The following is a 20762-nucleotide window of genomic DNA, read 5'->3' as shown; positions in this document are numbered from 1 at the left end:
AGGACCTGGGTTCTAATCCCAGCTCTGCCACTTGCCTGCTGTGTGACTGGGGGCAAGTCACTTAACTTCTCTGGGCCTCGGTTACCTCATCTGTAAAATGGGGATGAAGACTGTGAGCCTCACATGGGACACCCTGATTACCCTGTATCTACCCCAGCACTTAGAACAGTGCTCTGCACAGAGTAAGCACTTAAATACCAGCATTATTATTATTATTATCTGAATTATATCTACTTCAGTGCTTAGCCCAGTGCTTGTCACCTACTAAGCACTTAACTGTTCTCCATTTTATTTAGAATGAGACTCCCATGTCAGTCAATCGTCACTTAACTTCTCTGTGCCTCAGTTCCCTCATCTGTAAAATGGGGATTAAGACTGTGAGCCCCACGTGGGACAACCTGATTCCCCTATGTCTACCCCAGCGCTTAGAACAGTGCTCGGCACATAGTAAGCGCTTAACAAATACCAACATTATTATTATTAATTGAGCACTTACTGTGTGCAGAGCCCTATACTAAGCGTTTGGCAGAATACAAGGATAAACAGAGACGTTCCCTGCCCACAGCAAGCTTACAGTCTAGGAACTGTGCCAGACCTGATTAACTTGCAACTATCCTAACGCTTAGAAGAATGTTTGATGCATAGTAAATACTTAAATACCCTAATAATAACCATAATTTTTCATTATTATTAAAAGGGCAGCCATACAAGAGGTAATATCCCCCCAGAGGTTTATTCCTAAAGTAGAGAGACTTTAGCATCTGCAGGTTAACCCAACCAGAGACGGGGGTGGGGGCAGTCTTCTTTGTCCCTTTGGTAAACCTCTGACCTTTCTCTGTGGCACTGGTAAGAAGAGAAGAATGGTTTAGTGGTTAGAGCACAGGCCCGGGAGTCAGAAGGACATGGGTTCTACTCTTGTCTCCACCACTTGTCTCCTGTGTGACCTTGGGCAAGTCACTTACCTTCTCTCTGCCTCAGTTACCTCATCTATAAAATGGAGATAAGGCCATGAGTCGCTGGACAAGGACTATGTCTGACCGGATTTGCTTGTCTCCAACTCTAGCGCTTAGTACAGTGCCTGGCACACGGTAAGTGCTTAACGAATACCACAATTATTATTATTATTAATTTTGTTTCTGGCCCAAAGAGAAGATGTGGGAATCAAGATGAGATCCGTTCCATAGAGTTTGCTTCATTCTCAGGAAGCCACATAAAGGAAACTGCTCTTTCACAGGTTGTCTCTGGTCTGAAATGGGTCTTGATTCCAAATAAGATGATACCCAAAGAAAATGAGGCAAATTCTGATGGGGCAGGGTTGGGGGGGAAGCTACGCCACTTATAGGAAACTACAATGCATCATCTTCCCTGCACAACCAAGAATTTTGAAGCTGATCGCCCTCGGTTTCACCGCACAGGCTTTACCACGCACTGTTTTTACACGTATCTCAACGCCTGTGAATTTCAAAGGGTTGGCTGTTTGGACAGGAAATAAAATAAGAGATCCTCACAGTGCATGAATAATTCTCTTCATTATGTAGCCAAGCAGAAAAGCAAATTGCAAAGGAAAAAAAACCTCAAGAAGTTAACAACATCCATAATATTCTTTGTGGTGGTACTAATTAAAATAAATTAATGGGACTTTTTAAAAAATCCACATGGATTTCATGCATTTTTTATGAATCCTGTTACTGAAGACCATTGTGGAACCAAGTGTTTGCACAGAGTAGAAAACAATGGAAGGCAGAGAGGGAAAAGGCCGAGATATTCTCCAGTTTGTACCCTTGCCATCTCATGTTCACTTAGCATCTTGGGAGTGCATTTATTTACAAGGTCCTTACCACCTAGACTGGTCGTATAATTTTTATCAAACACCCTAGCTGGCACTCCTTCCCCTTGCATCCTGGCCAACAGGGGAGTGGGGAAGGAGAGAGATAAGGGAAAGATGATAAAGGGAAAAGGAAGGAAGGGGAGAGGAAAGTGAAGAGTTGAGGTTCCCCAGAATTCCAAAACATATCTACTCCAGCATTTAGTCCAGTGCTTGGCACCTAGTAAACAACAAATACTACCATTATTAGTATTAATATTTTGACTTTACAGTCCTAGAAGACAGAGAGAGAGAGAGAGAAAGAGACATCTAAACTGAAGATCCTTCATCCCAGTTGGGAAAGTCCAAGCATTTAAAGGGACCAAGAGTAGCTGAGCTTGGTGCAGTCAAGCCTGGCTTTTTTTAACTGTGGCTGGCCCCATTATGAGATATTTATTTGCTATTGTTTTAATGAGATGTTCTTCCCCTTGACTGTATTCATCGCCATCGTTCTTGTCTGTCTGTCTCCCCCGATTAGACCGTAAGCCCGTCAAAGGGCAGGGACTGTCTCTATCTGTTACCGATTTGTACATTCCAAGGGCTTAGTACAGTGCTTTACACATAGTAAGCGCTCAATAAATACTATTGAATGAATGAATATTTGTATATTTTTCTAAAATGGTCCAGGATGACTTACAAATATCCAGGATTATCCCTAAGGTTAGTCTTTGATACATGCATCACACAGCCCCCGAGCGATGGGATCGGGGTTAGCTCTAGACCAAATGAGTGCTTACTCTATGCTGAACACTGTACTAAGTGCTTAGGAGACTACAATACAATGTAGTTAGCAGTCATGTTCCCTGCCCACAGTGAAACCCTGATTATCCATTTCTTCAGGGGACTCTCCCCCACCCAATTGCTCCCCCTGACCTGGACCAAATGAATTCAGAGGCAGAACTGATGCGTTTTGTGCTGGGATAAGTCACCCAAACAATGCCCTCTTCCATTCCTCATGGCCCTTGTGCCACTGCCCATCCTTGGAGGCACTCCCATTAGGAACTGCTCAGGTGCCCAGCACAGGGACATCCCTCCCCATCAGTGCCACAGCCCACAGCAGGGCAGAGCCCCGTGAAGCTCAGCACTGTGGCTCATCCCCAATTACTCCACTGACCACACGATGATTTCCGAACTTCAATGCCAAGTTAGCGTATGGAAAGTTTTCCTCCGGCCTAGTGGAAAGAGCAAGGGCCTGGAGGTCAGAGGACCTGGGTTCTAATCTCCGCCTTACCAGTTACCTCTAGTGTAACTTTCGACAAGTCTCAACTTCTCTGTACCTCAGTTACCTCATCTGGAAAATGGGGATTAAGACCGTGAGCCCCATGTGGAACATGCACTGTGTCCAACCTGATTCACTTGCAATTATGCCAGTGCTTAGTACAGTGCCTGGCACATAGTACTTAACAAATACCACAAGTATTATTATTAGTAGTAATAGTACTAATACAATAATATAATACTAATAATAACAATAAAAAAGCATGTCCCGGGACCTGAAACCTGTGACTCTGCCCAAGCCAAGAGCCCCCAGGCTGAGCCTAGGCCACCTACTCCTAAACCCAGCCCTGGTTGCGTCTCTATGGGCTTCCCCCTTGTACTTGTCTTCTCTATGCTGTCGAGTCATTTCCGACCCTTAGCGACACCATGGACACATCTCTCCCAGAACACCCCACTCTCCATCTACAATCATTTTGGTAATGTATCCATAGAGTTTTCTTGGTAAAAATACGGAAGTTGTTTACCACCGCCTCCTTCCACGCAGTAAACTCTCGACTCTCTCCCCTGTTGCTGCCGCTGCTGCTCAGCACGGGTGAGTTTTGACGTGTGGCAGATTGCCTTCCACTCTCTAGCCACTGGCCAAGCTAGGTATAAAATGGGTATGCCTCTTTTTGACACTCCCTCCTGTAGCCAAGACTGGTAGAGTACTGAAAACTCTCCAGGGGTGACCCTGAGAGAGGTCCCCCTTGTATAGAATCTACCAAATGGAACGGGCCTGAGGCAGTGATCTGGTCGAGCCCACTGCTTCCAGGCAGAAGGCAGCTAAACTACCCAGAGGAGATGGCTGGCTGGCTGGCTGGTGTTGACTCTTTAAAGCTCTTCATGAAATGGGGAATCAACTTGTTCCAGGATTTAATGGGCCTGAGAGTCCGGGAATTCTTCCTTCTGTTAACTGAGCTCTCTCTTGCTGCCATTTTAACCTATGTTCTTCTCTTTTATTCCACTTGAAAATGAATAACCAGATAATGCATCTCCTCCTGGCCTTCCACCTACTTGAAAACAACAGGTTACAGGGTGTCCTGCACTCACACAGCAGGTGCTCAATATATACTGCTGATGGTGCCATCATTTAATCTTTGCCCTTTTCCTCCGGACGATTCCTTCTCTCCCTTGAATCCGATTTTCCAACGTTCTCACCATTTCGCTGGAGAACCTCATCCGTAGAATGACAGATACTGCCACCTGCTGAAGATCAAAATTGGTGGGATGTCAGAATTTTTGAACGGTAAAGGAAAGACTCTGAAAGGTTCTGAATGCCTCACACCTACATCCCATGGAAAGTGCAAGTTGTATTACTATTTACTACATCTGTGCCACTCCATTGGTAGGGCCAGGGCCCAAGGAGTACTAGATGTAGTAATAATAAGCTCGTTACGGGAAGCCAGTCACTCGTATTTCTTGAGCGCTTACTGTATGCAGAGCACTGAATTAAACATTTGGGAGAGTTCAATACAGCAATAAGCAGACAAATTCGCCACCCACAACGAGCTTACTGTCTAGAGAGGGAGACAGACATTAGCATATTAATATAAATTACAAATATGTACCAAAATGCTGTGGGGCTAGGAGGGGGGATGAAAAAATATGGAACACTTCGCGAATGTGAGTGACATCCTTGTGCAGGGGCCATGCTAATCTTCTCTGTATCATTCCAATTTTAGTATCTGTCGCTGAGGCAGGGAATGTGCCTGCTAATTCTGTTGTACTGCACTCTCCCAAGTGCTTAGTTCGCTTGGGAGAACCAAGAATAAATACCACTGATTGATTAATATTCATTGTGGAATTTGTTAGGTGCTTACTATATGCCAAGCACTGTATACTAAGCACTGAGGTAGATACAAGATAATCAGGTAAGGCCCGACCACGAGGGGTTCTCAGTCCAAGGGGGAGGGAGAACGAGTATTTAATCGCCATTTTACAGACAAGGAAACTAAGACACAGAGAAGGTAAGTGATTTGCCCAATGCCCTGCAGCAGGTAAGTGGCAGAGCTGGGTTTAGTCCCTTGACTGCCGGCCCCAGGCTCTTTCTACTAGACAGACTAGCTTCTCTGCTTCCTTGTCCCTGAAGCGCTGGGGCAATGTCTTCCTCTTTCCTTCATTATCCAGGAATGTTACAGCCAGCAACAGGGGCAATCACCAAAACATAGAGAAGAACAGCCAGGACACCTAATAACGGCCAACAGTTAACACATTCTGTGGATCCTGTCAATACCACCCACAAACACCAGGCCCAAAATAGCCCCCTTATCCCGCCCTACCTTCCTGAAACAGAAGCACTGAATTCAAACACTATGTGGGTCTCCTGTCCAAGCGCTAGCCGGCTTAACGATCGTAAGGGAGGAAAAAGCTCAACTCTCCCCAAGAGTCTCAACTTAAAGCCATCTCTGGAAGGATTTAATTAAAATGAATAAATGCCAAATTAGGACCCAATTAAAATGCTCATTGAATAGAATGATTAAACATTATAAATAGCAATAAAGACAAACATATTTTGAACTTATTAAAAAAAACAACTTTTTCTTCATGAAATTACTACAATAAATCTTGGAAGAAAAGGGCATTGCAGATTCCAGTATCACTCACCCCTAGGCACTCTCAAAAACAAAAGCGATTCCGGGGAGGAGGTTTTAGTCAATAGCTATGCAGAGAACAATCCTAAGAATATTATTAGAAAGACCTGAACTACTCTTTGGGAAGGGGGAAGACTGACAGATCTACAGTCAATCTCTTTTTTTCTTTCAACTTTTGATGGAGCTGTGAATAGAGTGATGCTAATTTAGTCTTTATTCAGAAATGAGGAATTTTTTTTTTTTCCCTAGTGGGGTTAGATTTTGAATTTGAGATCTTCCTTGAACTTCCTCAGTCCTGGGCATTTCATCCACACTCAGAACTTCAGGATTTGAACTTCAGTTACTTCAGCAAATTGTGAGAGTCTTAAGGACTTAGATGCCAGACATTTTCATCCTCAAACATTTCATAAGCTTTTAATTGCCAAATGGTGTCCAAGGGGGAAAAGGCCCCAAGAAGCGGATAATGAACCTAGGGCATTCAATCTTTCTTATTAAACAATATTTTAATGAGCTACTACTAAATGAATCAGAAATATGCAGATTCCATTTCCTTTGAAATATGCAGGGCTTTTAAACTGCAAAGAAAAAGTGCTGAGGGAAGCAGTTTAACCCTCTGACAACAGAGAGAAGGGCTGAGTCCTATTTGGAACTGATACTCAGTGATTTGGTCTGTAGTTTAAGTTCCTCCCCATCCCATAAGGTATAGCCCGGGCTTCCCCTGAAGGAAAACAAGAATAAATAAAAAGCACCGGAATAAGCAGCCATCTCTAGTAAATTCTGTGAACCTGGATCGAAGTGTGTTTTACAGCAACTCTGTGAAAATGTCAGCTGTAATAAAGAGCCCTAAAGAACGTTTTCCCTTTCCTAGGTATCCAGCCAACCTCCTCAAGGAGGTGGAGAGTTAAGCCTTAGAAACGTTGAAATTATTATATTGCCTTTCATGGGACATTATAACTGGAGGCAGAATGAGTGTAGAATACGTTAATGTCACAAAAATTGAAGCCATAGGAAAGGCAGGGTGGGCTGCTTTTTGGTTTGCTTTCTTCCAGAGTTAAAAAAAACTCTTTAAATTCCTATGGGCAAATTCTTCAAATCGCCAGGGTCTCAGAAGGGAATTCCAGGCTGCACTGGACTAGTCATGCTTAACCACTGAGTCGGCCTAGGCTACCAGGGCAAAAAAGAAATCAGGTTGAGAAGCAGTGTTGCCTAATAAATAAGGGCACAGCACTGGAAATCAGAAGACCTGGGCCTTAATCCCGGCTCTGCCAGTTGCCTGCCGCACGGCTTTAGGCAAGAGATATAACTTCTCTGGGCCTCGGTTTCCTCATCAGTAAAATGGGGTTAAAATACCTTTTTTAAAAAAATGGTTCTCGATAATAATAATAATGAGGGTATTTGTTAAGTGCTTATTATGTGCCAAGCACTGTTTTAAGTGCTGCGCACTGTTCTAAGTACTGTGCAAGGTTCTTGTTAGGTACTTGTGTGTTAAGCACTGTTCTAAGCCCTGGGTAGAATTCCAGTTAATCACGTTGAACACACAGTCCCTTCCCGACATGGGGCTCACAGTCTAAGTAGGAGGGAGTAGGATTTAATCCCCATTTTGCAGTTGAGGAAACCGAGGCACAGATTCCAGAGTTGCAGAGCTAAGGCCTCATCTGGAATGGGGCAAGGAAGGGGAGAATCAGTGGCTCTCAAATGCCTTCATTCTGACACCAAATTCTTGGCTCCCTGTTGGAATTGTCACTGATAGTAGGTCTGAAGCCGCTAAGGGCGTGGGGCCTGGGCTCACAACCAGCCAAAGTCTTTAGGCCAGTTTGGTCCTGCACAGCCGGTAAATAGTACGCACTACCTCCCAGGAGCTGGGTTTGCTGCTACTGTACATAAAGAATCCCCAACCATAACCAGATACTCGAAATTCTTGCTTTTGAAGAGCCAGAGAACGTGATCCAAATTTTAAATGCCCTTTGGACGTTTGGTATTCACGTCACCCTTACTCCCACAGAAAGTGGGAGTACATATGTGTGTACATATGTATGTACATACTTTGTACATATCTGTAAATCATTTATTTATATGTCTGTCTCCCCTTTCAGACTTTAAGCTCGCCAGGTGCAGGGAATATCAACTCTGTTGTATTGTACTTCCCAAGTTCCTAGTACAGGGCTCTGCAGAGATGAAGCTACCATTGGTAGGTTAAAAGTAAGCTCGTTGTGGGCAGGGAATATGTCCACCAACTCTGTTGTATTCTCCCAAATGCTTAGTACAGTGCTCTGTGCCCAGTAAGTGCTCAATAAATTCCACTGATGATGATAAAAGAGTAAGAATTCAGAATCAGGTATTTTTTTTTTTTTGTCTCTGTAATGTTTATCAGACAAACACGTTGTGGGCAGGGAATGTGTCTGTTCATTGTTATATTGTACTCTCCCAAGTGCTCAGTACCCTGCTTTGCTCACAGTAAGCGCTCAATAAATATGACTGAATGAATGAACATATGAAATAACCTTGCAGACCAACCCTTTCCAGGTCAAAAAATCTCTACTACTACAATCCCTACCACAGGGAGAAAGCAGAGATGGGAAAACGGCAAAGAATCTTCATTCTGTTAAGCAGCTACATTGTTGATGGAAGTGAAGACTCTTCTGACCCTTCCACAGATCTGCCACTTCCCTGCTGGGTGACCCTGGACAAGTCACTGAACATTTTTGTGCCTCAGTTTACTCAGAGTTAAATGGGATCCTTCACCTGATCTCCCTGCCACTTAGATTGTGAGCCCCATATAAATCAGGGACTGTGTCCAAACTGATGATCCTGTATCTACCCCAGGGTTTGTAAGTCCATAAATGTCATCGTTATTATTATCATCATTAACGTGTGAGCTCAGACCTCTCCTGAGAGCCTGGCCTGCCCATTGAGGCGGCATCACCACCAGCCCCTGGTCCTAACCCTAAGCCCTCTGTCACCAGGGCAGGTTTCATGCCAGTTAGTCCCCAGAGCCCAGGGAGATTAGAGAGAGAGTCACGGCCACATGTGACACAAGCAGGGCAAGAAAAACATCTCAGTGACCCCACTGGCTGCTTGGAAAATGGAAGGAAATCACCACCTTCCCACCACCAGCACTCCCACCTCCTCTCCCCATCTGCAGCTGCCAACTAGTTGGGCTCTGCAGACCGTCAGCCCCATATGAGACAGGGACTGTGTATGATCTACTGATCTCGTATCCAGCTTAGCATTTAGCATGGTGCTTAGCACAAGGAAAGGCTTAATGAATATCATTACTACTTATTTTTATTGCTAAGAGTAGCAATAATGGACCGTAAGCTCATTGTGGACAGGGAATGTGTCAGTTTATTGTTATACTGGACTTTCCCTAGCGCTTAGTACAGTAGCCTGCACACAGTAAGTGCTCAGTAAATACGACTGGTAAACAATAACCTGAGGCAAGCATAATGACACAACCACAACGACCAAAAAAATCCCTACAGACTCAAAAGCCTGCCTTCAGCCAGTCTGTGTAAGTTACCACAATCAATAATCAATACAAAATGCGCTCAGTGGAAAGAGCCCGGGCTTGGGAGTCAGAGGTCATGGGTTCGAATCCCGACTCTGCCCCGTCAGCTGTGTGACTGTGGGCAAGTCACTTCACTTCCCTGGGTCTCAGTTCCCTCATCTGTAAAATGGGGATGAAGACTGTGAGCCTCACGTGGGACAACCTCATTCCCCTGTATCCACCCCAGCGCTTAGAACAGTGCTCTGCAAGTAGTAAGTGCTTAACAAATACCAACATTATTATTATGGCAGTGTGCATAGGCTGCACCACATTATATTCTGGATAGAACAGGAAGACACTGATTCAGAACAGGTCCAGAACCCACAGGGGGTTCACAGGAACGCAGCGAAAAGCAACATGTGAAATTCAGCAATTCCAAAATTACAACTGTGTATTATGGTTAGGAAGGGATGATGATGATCTTCGCCTCCTCAGCTTCTTCATGGCGCAGTTAGAGGCTGCCACAGACATTTGGTGGAAGGGATGTAATCTCTAACCTGCCAGGCCAAGTGGAGGGGCTGACTGGCTAAGGGTGACCTAATAGGCTGCCTCACTTGCACATGGCGAGGGAGAGAGGTGGTGATTTCTGCCCCTCTTCCCCCTGTCGCTCACCCTCCAGTTAGTGTAGTGGGCTGCACACCTAGGCTACAAACCCCAGCTTCCCCCCCATCCCCCTGCAGTGAGGGGAGAGTGGGAGAAGGGAGAATTTTCCAAGGCAACTGTACTGAAGAATGAAGTCAGGCACTGAGAATGTGTTTAAGGATGTTTTTGATGTTGTGCTCCTTCATCTCCCCCGTGGCCTTAGAGCGGGAAATGATCAAGTCTTCCCTTAGCCCGTCCACATCTTCTGGTTCAAGAATAAAGACGTTGGCCCCAGGTCCAACATTTGTTACCCTGATGGTGCGGCTGATTTGTATCTTAATGACCTCTGGGGGCAATTCATTTTCATGACTTATACTCCAGGTTGTTTTATCAAAGCGATTATCACCATAATGAGAGCTCATGGGGTGGGCTGTGGCGTGGAATGACAGGGCAGTGTGGATACATATGCCTAAAGCGATCCTTTCTCTCTTTCCTAGTGTTCTAAGCTTGAAATCTTCTCTTCCTGTATTTTTGTTAAAACACCAAAAGCCGCAATATGGACACCATGATGAGAAGCAGGGTCGCCTCGTGGAAATAGTACAGCCAGGGGAACTAGGTTCTAATACTAGTTCTACCACTTGTCTGCTGTGTGACCCAAGGTAAGTCGTTTAACTTCTCTGTTCCTCAGTTTCCTCAACTGTAAAATGGGGATTAAATACCCGTTGTCCTTTCCACTAAGACTGTGACTCCCAGGTTGTGACTGTCCTTATTATCATGGACCTAACTAAGCACTTACTTGGTACAAGCCTTGGCACATTGTAAGGTCTTAAATATTACAATTATTATTCAATTATTATTATTACCGCCATCTATTTGGTAGTGACTGCAGTTTAATAAGACTGGAAATTTCAAATCAGTTTTTGGTTTTAATCTGGCTAGAAAATTTGGAGCTATTTACCCAGACTGGGACATTCATAAATCCTACATATAATATCAACAAAAGAAATTATTCCCTGTAATGAGAGGGAAATGAATAATTGAATGATGGAAAATAAAATAAAACCCAATGCCTGAAGTCTAATTCACTTAACACTGGAACCATCCACAGCTTTTACTGGAAAAGTTCCTTGGAAGCGGCATGGCCTAGTGGAAAATAGGACATGTCTGCAAGTCAGAGGATCTGGATTCTAATCCTGGTTCCACCATTCATATGCTGAGTGACCATGGACAAGTCCCTTTACATCAATGTCCCTCAGTTTACTCATCTGTAATGGGGATTAAATTACCTGTTTTATCTCCATCTTAGACTGTGAGCCCTATGTGGGTCAAGGACATTCTTACATAGTACCTACCCCAGGTCTTTGTACAGCACTTGGCAGATAGTTTTTAATGTTATTATTATTATTTTGATAGCTCATTCAAATCCTATTTGATATTTAGCTCTCAACTGGGTATGGGAATAGGGGTTGAGAGAAGCATTTCACTAACATCCTGGGAGATGGGAGGGGGAAGGAAGTTGGGAGTCGGAGAGAAATGGAAGGAGGTAGGAAATGGAGGGAAGGCGGGAAACAGAAGGGCCGAGAGGGAAAGGGCAGGGAAAGTTAGGGGAAAGGGGCAAGCTTGCAACCTACTTGTGATTTAAGATATGAGACTTATGGAAAGTTTCCTGAAAAGACAACTTTTTGGCCCAAAGCAGACTGTGTTTAAGATTTTTGACAACATGCCTTTCAACTTGAAAAGGACTCACTTCGTTCAAAATATGTATGCTACCTCAACAGCCATTAGCCAATCAGAAAGTGTTAACACACTTTAAGTCCCAAACCTAAGAAATGTCAGATGAACCAAATTCTGGTCATCCAAGCCCACAGGAAGTTGGTGGACACAGGGGTGGGACTGGGAGGGCAGCAAGCAGGAACCTGGGTTTTAAAATCACAGCTCTTCCACTGGCCTGTTGTGTTCAATCATATTGACTGAGCCCTTACTGTGCGTAGAGCACTGTAGTAAGCACTTGGGAAAGTACAATAAAACAGAGTTCATCCATTCAATTCTATTTACTGAATGCTATCTGTGCACTGAGCACTGTACTAGCACTTGGAAGGGTACAGGTTGGTAGTCATGTTCACTGCTTTTAGACTGAGAGCCCGTTATTGGGCAGGGATTGTCTCTATCTGCTGCCGAATTGTACATTCCAAGCACTTGGTCCAGTGTTCTGCACATAGTAAGTGCTCCATAAATACTACTGAACGAGTGGATGAAGGACCTTACAGTCTAGAGGGTGCTGTAATCTGTAAAATGGGGATTCACTAGACTGTGAGCCCCCCATAGGACAGGGACTGTGCCCAACCTGTTTACCCCAGTGCTTAGTACAGCCCTGGCAGATAGCAAGCGCTTAACAAATACAACAACTACTGCTGTAATGGGAAAGGCAGAGACAAGACCAGAAAGTCAAAAAATTGGAAGACGTGGTAACCCGGTACCAGACAGAGCAAATCAGAGAGCAGCGGCAGCGAAAGAGAAGCAGCGACTCATGATCGGCTCTGCCTCTACCTGCATCAGCCACCTCCACCTTCACTCCAATCGCAGCTGTGGATTGCTTCCCCCCAAGACTGTGGGAGCAATCCAGGGTCATGGTGGAAGAAGCAGGCTAAGCCTGACTGAGCGCTCAGTACGGCGCCCGGCACAAAATAAGTGCTTAACAAATACCTCTATTATTATTATTATTATCATCAACTCCCGCTTCCCCTTACCTCCTACTGCTGCACGCTACTTCTCAGCTCCCTGCTGCAGCTGCTGAGCCCGTCACTGGGCAGGGATCATCTCTATCTGTTGCCGAATTGTACATTCCAAGCGCTTAGGACAGTGCTCTGCACATAGTAAGCGCTCAATAAATACTACTGAATGAATGAACCCCAGCCCGTCTGCTGTCGCCAGGTCACAACAAGACTTCTGAGGGTGGTAGGATGAGGAGAGGGTAGGATGAGGAGCTAAAAATCTGTGGCTGTCCTATCTCATACAGAACATCCGGCCTTGCTGGACTAAGGATATGGTTTTCTATATAAGGCAGACCACCGGAAAGGCAGAGAAGCGGTGTGGCCTAGTGCACAGACCATGGGGGTGGAAGTCAGAAGGACCTGAGTTCTAATCCCTACTATAATAGCACTTCCCTGCTGTGTGACCTTGGGCCAGTCACTTACCTTCTCTGTGCCGCAGCTACCTCATCTGTAGAATGGGGATTGAGACTGCGGGCCCTATGTGGGACAGGGACCGTGTCCAGCCTAATTAGCTTTTATCTACCCCAGTGTTTACCACAGGGCCTGGCACATAGTTTGCATTTACATGCCATAAAAAAAGGCAATCCAAGTCAACTGGCACTTTTAATCTTCTTCTTCTTAGGGGAAGCAGTGTGGCTTAGTGGCAAGAGCCCGGGTTTGGGAGTCAGAGGTCGTGTGTTCTAATCCTGCCTCCACCATTTGTCTGCTGTGTGACTTTGGGCAAGTCACTTAACTTCTCTGTGCCTCAGTTACCTCATCTGTAAAATGGGGATTAAGACTGTGAGCCCCACGTGGCACAATCTACCCCAGCATTTAGGACAGTCCTTGGCACATAGTAAGCTCTTAAATGCCATAATTATTATTATTATTATTGTTAATAAAAACTGCAACACCACATGGGGGGAAAATCCAAGGTGCCCTCGACTTGGTCTAATGGGGAGGAGAGACTAAAACAGAAACCATTTACAAAAACCAGTTAATGTTTCCTTTAGCTATGGACTAGAACCCAGACCAAGAGATTGACCTTGAGAGTCTTCTTGTTCAGAGATCTCTGAGTATTAAGGAACTAATTCTGAGGACTTGTTTGGTATCAGGATGCTATTTCTCTTCTTCACGATATATCAAAATATCAAATGTGCATTTTTCAATGGAGTGGTCCTGCCTAGAGGCAGGGGGATGGCCTCAATGACCTATGACTGCCCCTTAATAAATGTTGGTATTTGTTACGCGCTTACTATGTGCAGAGCCCTGTTCTAAGCGCTGGGGTAGATACGGGGTAATCAGGTTGTCCCATGTGAGGCTCACAGTCTAAATCCCCATTTTACAGATGAGGTAACTGAGGCACAGAGAAGTTAAGTCACTTGCCCACAGTCACACAGCTGACAAGTGGCAGAGCCAGGATTCAAACCCACGACCTCTGACTCTCAAGCCCGTGCTCTTTTCACTGAGTCACGCTGCTTCCCTCTACACTTGAGGACCCCAACTCCTTATCTCCCCTTCCCCCACAGAGCTGAGGTGAGTATGAAGAGGAGGGGATGGAGGGGATTCCCACACCTCTTCCAGGTCTTGTTGCTTGGGCTTCAAATTCAGTCTTTCAACGGAACAGCAATCTTTACCTTGGCAACGGCTGAATCCAGTTGCAGCAGGGTTAAGCAGAAGAGATCTCTCGGTGTCACAACAAAAAATATTGTTTAAAAAAGAATAACCCTGAAACCTTGACTTCCAGGATCTCCACCAGACCACTCCATTTACCAGTGCTCTTCACTAACTACTCTCCTGGCACTCACCTTCTCCCAGGCTCTCCCACTAAATGTCCTGTGCTCTCAACAGTCCCACCTTCAATCCCTCCCTCAAGCTTTGTCCCCGGCCTGAAACTCCTTCTCCCTCAAAATCATCCAGTCTGCAGCTCTCCCCTTCTTTAAGGTCCTCCCAAAACGCCACCTACTTCAGGAAGCTTTCCCCAGTTAATTTGCAGGACCCCAGTTTGGTCGGTCTATTACCCACCTTTGACATTTATGTACTTTAATCATCTCAGCAATCACATCTATTTTTATCAACACATTATTTACGTATCTATACATTGGTGTTTAGTTCAGCTGTCGTGTCCTGATGCATTTCTACTCTTCCCTGTTTATACCTTTTCTTCCTCCAGCTTTTCCTCTCTGTAAGAAATTTTTGTCTATCTACCCCATTAGACTGTAAGCTTTACAGTCATTTGGCATTCCAGGAGACAACCAGCCATTACAAGGCTACATGTGTCTTGCTATCCCGGCTCAGCCACTTGTCAGCTGTGTGACTTTGGGCAAGTCACTTAACTTCTCTGTGCCTCAGTTATCCCATCTGTAAAATGGAGATTAAGACTGTGAGCCCCACGTGGGACAACCTGATCACCTTGTATCCTCACCAGAGCTTAGAACAGTGCTTTGCACATAGTAAGAGCTTAACAAATGTTATCATTACTAGGGTACTCACCTGATTGCTAATAGTAGGTGCTCAATAAATAGTACTGATTGAGTACAAAATCCTTCTTACACCTGTCTCGTTTCCACAAAATGAATAACGTTTCTTTTTTTCCTGAAAACAATTTCAGATCTCTTCTGACTCCAGTGAGTTGGGAGAAAAATCTATACCTCTTTCTTTTTAATAAGAAAGCGAAACACAAGATAAGGGGCTGACAGATAGTGGGGTTGTGCTTTGATGTGCCTGTTCTTTTCTGTCTTGCCACTTATCTTCCTCAGCGTTGCTGCCTTGTACATAAAGACTGGAATAAATTAAAGTCAGGCAGGCCTATTCCAGACCTCACCTGAGGGAAAAAGTAGTTCCTCCCCTGGATTGTGCTGCTTTTTTACCTCTAGATACCCAGAATCATTTTGGCACGGCGCACTATCCAACCTTCCCCTACAAAGAAGTACTGAGGAGAAGCAGCATGATCTAGAGGAAAGAGAACAGGCTTGGGAGTCAGAGGACTTGGCTTCCAATCTCAGCTCTGCCACTTGCATATTTGTGACCTTGGCACATCACTTAACTTCTCTCTGCCTCAGTTTGATCAGCAAGCTCGTTCTGGGCAGGGAATGTATCTGCTTATTGTTATACTGTATTCTCCCAAGTGCTTAGTACAGTGCTCTGCACAAAGTAAGTGTTCAATAAATACAATTCAGTGAATCAGTGAAAATTGGAATCCAATACCTATTCTCCCTCCTTCTTAGGCTGAGTCCCATGCGGGATCTGATTATCTTGTATCAACCCCAGTGCTTAGTACAGTGCTTGGCATATAATAACCACTTAACAAATACAGTTTACTCACACAGGGTCCCTGATTATCTCTGGAAGAGTGTAAGAACTTGAAGGTACTGCTCAGAATCTACCACATTAATGATTTTTTGGTCCAACTCTTCTCCCCTAACAAATAGGCATTCTTTTTGGCAGTGTCTTCCCAAGCCAAGATCCCCAAGGCAAACATTTGCTTCCTCCAATAAGAAATGTTATCCATAATTAATCATATTTAGTGAGTGCTTACCATGCAGAGCACTGTATTAAGCACTTGGGAGAGCATGAAAGAACAGAGTTGGTAGACATTTTTCTTGCCCACAAAGAGCTCCCAGTCTAGAGGACTATAGCCATAAGCATCGCAGCCCAACAAATCTTTTAGAGAAGTTGAATTATTTGAGCATTTTTAAAAAACATTTCCCCAAACAAGCTACTGCTCATTCAGTCAAATCACCTAACTGCAAGCTATGCCCTTGGCCCAGGACTTTCACAAGGATTAAAGATGACCTAGTGGAAATATTGGCAAATAGATTTGGGCTCTTGAGAAGGCATAAGTGCTTTTCTAATTGTTCCATTGCTGTCTCTCCACTATAATCTTACTGTTAAAATCTCCTTAATTAGAAATCTTAGCATCTCCACCAGCAAATTGGCACAAGTGGATAGAGCCTAGGCCTCAGAGTCAGAAGGTTAGGGTTCTAATCCTTATCTGTCAGTGGTGTGCTGTATGATCTTGGGCAAGTCACTTAACTTCTCCGTGCCTCGGTTTCCTCATCTGTAAAATGGGAATTAAGACTGTGAGCCCTATGTGGGACAGGGACTGTGTCCAACCTGATCATCTTGTACCTACTCTAGTGCTTAAAACAGTGACTGGCACATAGTAAGCGCTTAAAACCATCACTATTATTATTATCTAGACACATAGCCATGGTAACTGGAAAGGAACTAACCATGGGTGTGGTGGAAGGGAAAACCCAAGGGTTAAAGCACCAAAAGGGATCTGGGAAGTTTAATCCAGAATCCCTGGAATTCCACTGAACCTCTTCAACAGGAATCGAACCTGACAAGCTATACTGTGACTGAAAGGACCTGCCATCCAAGTACCTGAACACATCTTTTCGGCGAATCACGGCTCTTATTGTAAAATGGTAGTGATGGCTAATGGGTCTCCTAGTTACTGATGGCAGGTTCCCCCAACTTAGATGCTATTAGGTCATCCAGTCCAGTACAACTGGTCGCTTTGAGCAAAGGAGAGGTGACATTAGGGAAAATCATCTTTCCTAAAGGATTTATCATTTTTGTCTGAACTAAATATTTTGACACAAACTCTTACCTTCTGTTGATAAGAAAATACCCTAATAGAGGTTGTACAGCAGGTCGGTTGTACAGAAGGTCATGACCAACTTCCACTTCTACTGTGAACACATCAAGACAGCAAAGACTTAAATTTCAGGGAGAGGTTTAGTTTAGGCATGAGGAAGGAGAAAATAACCCAATACATTCCGGTAGAGAAGAACTACTTCTTAGACTTTCAAGAGATGGTCCAATATGGGGTAATTTGCTTTTGCCCTACCAGGAACCTCTTCTGTAAAATGGGGATTAAGACTGTGAACCCCATATGGGTCATGGACTGTGTCCAACCTGATTATCTTGTACCTGCCCCAGCGCTTAGAACAGTGTCTGGTACATACTAAGGACTGAGCAAATACCATTAAAAAAAAACAACAGTGAATTTGCACCCCCACGTGAATTTTCCGGTGAAGTTAATATCTGGAATTAAGCCAAGGAATGTCTGAAGGAAGGAAATGTAATTCTTATCCCTGCCTTCAAGCACACCAGGAGAAACCCTTGATTGCTAAAAATGGTAATCTTTCCTTCCGACCCCAATTTCTACGGCAAGGACGATAATCGCTATATACTATGCCCTCAATTTCAATTACCAAGCCATTTTGAAAAAGGTTCTTTGGTTGATGTTCTTGAGAACATCTTAAAAATACTTATAACAGCTAAAAGTCACTCACCTTATCTGGTGTCCGGCATGAATCTAATCTAAGGTCAAAAGCCCATTTTCCATCTATTTAGAGCGGAGAGACCCAGTTGAGAATGTTATTCCATGACTTTTGTTATTAGGCACATACATTTCCATCAGTAGATGAGAGCTCGCCATTTCTCAAACTGCAGAATGAGTTTGAGCTTTTGGAATGGGGTAGGTGTGACGAAAATGTGAAAATCTTCTGCAAGGCTATGATTTAACAAGTTAAAACATCCTTAGAGGTTTTTCCAGCTTCAAATAGTGATTTTTAGTCTCATCTCCCTACACAGTTGTTCATTCATTCAATAGTATTTATTGAGTGCTTCCTATGTGCAGAGCACTGGACTAAGCACTTGGAATGTACAAATTGGTAACAGACAGAGACAGCGCCTGCCCTTTGACGGGCTTCCAGTCTAATCACGGGCTTACAGTCACTAAGGAGGATGCATGGAATGACAACTGGGTCTAATATGATAGAAAAAAAAGTCCCATTAAAGAAATTGGTTTGCCTCCTCTGACATAGCACACAACATTGGTCCAATTTTAATCTCCAGCAACTGCCTGTCATTTTTGGATGCCATATGCTCATACGAGTCAGTAAATTTTGGTACGCTGCTATTCTCAGTTCCTGCTGCTAACTCTATGGAAAAGAAATTGCAACTTATTGGTATTTGTTCTGGGGGTCAAAAAACAAATCCATGGTCCTAATATTTCCCATTATTTACTATCTTTGTCTAGTATAATTAAATTCTGGATGCTTCAGATGATTCTCTGAAGTCAACTACAGTCAAAATTGACTCCTTTGGTTACTCATTTCTTTTCCTTCTCTCAGTACAAATCAACCAAGATAATTAGATAAGGTTCATCTACACTTATGAAAACTGATGCTCTTCTTCCCAGAGGAGGAGCCAAATCATACTTGCATGTGTGTTTTTTTTCTTAAGCAAATGATGGGTATCAGAGATCACAGTAGAAATGCCAAGCAAATCTGAAGTCTTATTCCATGTGTCATATCCAATTTTAGCATACAGCAAGTTGGAGGTGCAAGCCAAGGCAACTATTCCACTTTGTCTACATGAAATCAAGCAGCCAATTATTTTTGGGGGGGAAATGGGAAAAATGCACCAGCCTTGCACTTCCAGTTCTCATTTCAATGCTTAAATCATTTAGTTTTTGCTAGTTAAGCAAATAAATCGGCAAAACTTGCACCTTGGTGACTAAGGTGTCACTGCATCGTTGAGCAAAATTCACAAATCTTGTTATTAAATAGTTACAGTACAGTTTTAGATCATTTTAAGCTTTCTTCTGATTGGACTTCATCCTGAGGGAATGAGTAGTAAATTCTTTGGGTACACTGAACTATTCAGACAGGTGCAAAGAGGACCCAGTAGAAACAAATTCTCTTTCCCCGCCAGGTCTCTTCCTCCACCTCTTGGTCTTTTTCAACTGGGTCCTCTGAAAATAAATATTGACTGTGAGAGTTTGTGAGGCTCCACAGAATTAGCCTCTGACTCTAAAGCATTTCCCTTACTGCGATGAGGGACCATAACAATAATGGTAATGGCAATTGTTTTCATTATTACAGTAAATAGTAATAATTATGGTATATGTTAAGCACTCACTATGTGCCAGACACTCTTCTAAGCGCTGGGGTGAATACAAGCAAATCGAGGTGGACACAGTCCCTGTCCCACATTTGGCTCACTGTCTCAATCGCCATTTTACAAATGAGGTAAAACTGAGGCCCAGAGAACTAAAGTGACTTGCCCAAGACCACACAGCAGACAGTGGCGGAGCCGGGGTTAAAACCCATGACCTTCTGACTCGCAGGCCTATGCCTTATCGACTATGCCATGTTGCTTCTCTACTTATTAAGCACTTACCATGAGCTAAACACTAGGAAAAATACATAATCAGATTAGACCTAGCATCTGCCCCTCATGGAGTTCCCGATCTAAAAGGAAGGGAGAGCAGGGAAGTACAAAGGAAATGCAGGAAAGCTGACAAGAAACCCCTGGAAATCCACTGAACCGATCAGAAAATGATCAAGGCCGTGGCAAAAAATGATTAGTTTTCACAGAGATAAGATTCTGTCCCACCTTACCAAGTAAAACTCATCGGTTTTGCTGTGACTAACAAAGTTCAGATACAGACTATGAAAGTGGTCGAGTAAGGGGGGAAAAAAATCAGGATAATTGCCTTGCGTGGGGAGAGGAGACCAGAGGCCCAGGAGTAGGAGTGGCGCAGAACCTCCTTTGGCTCCAGAATGGCATAACCTCTACAGTCTGCTCCAATCTGGGCCGGGGAACTCCAAAAACAATGACTCCCACCTCCCAGCTACTGAGCAAAGCTGTCTCCCTAGAGGCTAAGCGGGAACCCAAGCAGAAATGGCCCAAGGGAGAAGGGACCAACAGCCTGGTGTCAAGAGTGGTGTTGGTCTGAAGACTGGAGGAGAAGACCCAGCAGCAGATTTTAACTGCGGGGCAATTATTCATTCAATAATATTTACTGAGTGCTTACTATGTGCAGAGCACTGTATTAAGTGCTTGGAATGTACAAATCGGTAACAGATAGAGACAGTCCCTGCCCTTTGACGGGCTTACGGTCTAATCGGGGGAGAGAGACAGACAAGAACAGTAGCAGTTAATAGAATCAAGGGGATGAACATCTCATTAAAACAATAGCAAATAAATAGAATCAAGGTGATGTACATCTCATTAACAAAATAAATAGGGTAATAAAAATATATACAGTTGAGCGGATGAGTACAGTGCTGAGGGGATGGGAAGGGAGAGGGGGAGGAGCAGAGGGAAAGGGGGCAATTATCAGCCATGGTATTTACTGAGCACTTACT

General features: G+C 44.0%; 1 protein-coding gene and 1 non-coding gene across 2 annotated transcripts in view; both read right to left on the bottom strand.

Moving 5' to 3' along the window:
- The window catches only part of SHISA9 (shisa family member 9), a 261288-nt gene that overhangs the window by 193278 nt on the left and 47248 nt on the right, over positions 1 to 20762 (bottom strand). The gene's annotated exons all lie outside the window — the stretch shown is intronic.
- On the bottom strand, positions 4721 to 4825 carry LOC114809290. Its single transcript, XR_003757077.1, has one exon. It is a non-coding gene; the product is annotated as a U6 spliceosomal RNA (small nuclear RNA).

The sequence above is a fragment of the Ornithorhynchus anatinus genome, chromosome 2, assembly GCF_004115215.2.
Source record: "Ornithorhynchus anatinus isolate Pmale09 chromosome 2, mOrnAna1.pri.v4, whole genome shotgun sequence".
NCBI classification, from domain to species: Eukaryota; Metazoa; Chordata; class Mammalia; order Monotremata; family Ornithorhynchidae; genus Ornithorhynchus; species Ornithorhynchus anatinus.
The sequence above is the reverse complement of the archived record's forward strand: the minus strand, read 5'-3'. Positions and strand labels throughout refer to the sequence as shown.